Raw genomic sequence first — 2,157 nt, forward strand, 5'->3', positions numbered from 1 at the left:
GAAAATACAGGCTTCATTTTTTAGGATGACCACAACCTATGTCTTTGACTTATTATGGCCATAGCAACTACGCTAGATGAAGGAATGATACTTTGAAGAGAAGCCATCTTCTACCCAGCTCTGTGTGCCTAAGTGGAAGAAACACAAATGTGAGTTTTTCTTACTCGGTGAATCAACATATACTTAAATTATAATTAAGTGATGTGAATATCTTTAAGATCTTTTTCCAAACATTCTATCATCTCTATAATATGGCTCCTGAAAGCCTGGAGTACTATGCTCACTGATAATGAAAACATTCTATGAAGATTTTATGTTAATTTGATTGTGTTATTTAGTCCTATTGATTAGGGTTTCTTCAATTTATGTTTTTTTCAGATCAGTATCACTGACAAATGAAATCTGGTTTCAGCGACACCCAACCACATGCCCTACATCATTTTTATTATATCCGTGAGTTTGGTTCTTACACATAGCTATCATGAATGTATAATTGATCTTAGTTTGTATGATTGCCCAAGCTAGCAATATTTACAGGATGCTTTATATGATTAAATTTGCATTTTTGTATCTGTTTCAAGCTGAGAAGACAGTTTAATATTTCTTTTCACAACTACTTATTCATTTTTTAATTATTTTAAATATTCTAGTGTGGGCTAAGAACTGGTTCCAAGTGTGAAAATAAATGAGTCTCAACACAACTGATTTAACATTGTCTCTGAGTAGTCCACAAGTGTACTGAGTGTCTACTGCATGTTCACGTAAGGTGAATTCTACAAGAGAGTTGTAGAAGGCCTCTGTATTTTCTACTTTTTTTTGTAAGAGGCAAGGAAGATCTTTCTGTATCAACAAGACTGATCTCACACTCTTGGGCTCAAGTGATCCTCTGACGTCGACTTCTCAAGTAGCTGAGGCTACAGGAGTGCAGCATGCCCGGCTTAAAGGCAAATCTGTCTAGGTTTTATTTTAAAGTTTATTTAAGTTTAAGTCTCTTAAAAGTTTTAAGAGAAAAATTTGGGATAAGAGAAAAAGAATAGTTCCAACCAAGACATTCAGTAACAACAGAAATCATTTCACTAATTAGAAATTCTACACCATTTGAAGCTTTTAAGTTTTAAATATTTATTTCATATTTCTTAATGCCATAAAAACAATTTCTTGAAGCATAAAACTGGCAATTACTTAAGCAGTATAGTTTTCTTTAGGGTTTGAATGATTTTATAAACCAAACAAATGCAAAATAAAACCTAAAACATCAATTAACATTACTTCAATAATGACAATAAACATTCATTGCTATGTGTCACAAATAATTTTATATATATATAAAATATATATCACAAATATTACAAATAATTACAATGGATAAGCCCTTGGGTGCCATAAAAATCAATTTCAGACTCCATATGTGAAAGTCCAACATTTTGGTGTGTGATTTTTTGTTTGATTCGTTGGTTTTTTACCAGAGCTTTGTGTTTTATTTTTGTAGTTTAAGGAATAAGACAGTTGTATCATTTCAATTTCTTTATTTGCTTTAAGGTGAATATTAGTTTATGTTTAGGGGAAATTCATTGAATATATGTAGTATAAGAATTTCTCTTTTTATAGCATAAACATTAAACATAACTACGCATGTTTTAACTTCTAATTTTTATCTATTTTTTTTATATTTAAAGAAGACCTCCTAAGACAATGAAAGCCTAAAACTACTTTTATTGGAAGATTTTAGAAGCTTCTCAGGAATACTGTTGTGGTGGTGCAGTTCTGTAGTCTTTGGCTATTTGGGAAGCTGAAGTAGGAGACTATTTGGGAGGCTGAGGTAGGAAGTTCTCTTGAGCCCTGGAGTTCGAGTTCCACCTGGGAAACATAGGCAGACTGCAGTTCCAACAAAAGGAAAGAAAAGAAATAGAAAGAAAGAAAGAAGGCAGGAAAGCAGGAAGGCAGGGAGGGAAAGAAGGAGTTGGAAAGAAGGAAGGAAAGAAGAAAGAAAAGGAAGAAGGGAAGGAAGGGAGGGAGGGAAAGAAAAAAAAGAAAAGAAAGAAGGAAGGAAGGAAAGAGAAAGAAAGAAAGAAAGAAAGAAGAAAGAGAAAGAAGAGAGAGAAAGAAAAAGAAGAAAGGAAAGAAAGAAGAAAGAAAGAAAGAGAGAGAGAGAGAAAG

This window comes from Piliocolobus tephrosceles, chromosome 3 (assembly GCF_002776525.5).
Source record: "Piliocolobus tephrosceles isolate RC106 chromosome 3, ASM277652v3, whole genome shotgun sequence".
NCBI lineage: Eukaryota > Metazoa > Chordata > Mammalia > Primates > Cercopithecidae > Piliocolobus > Piliocolobus tephrosceles.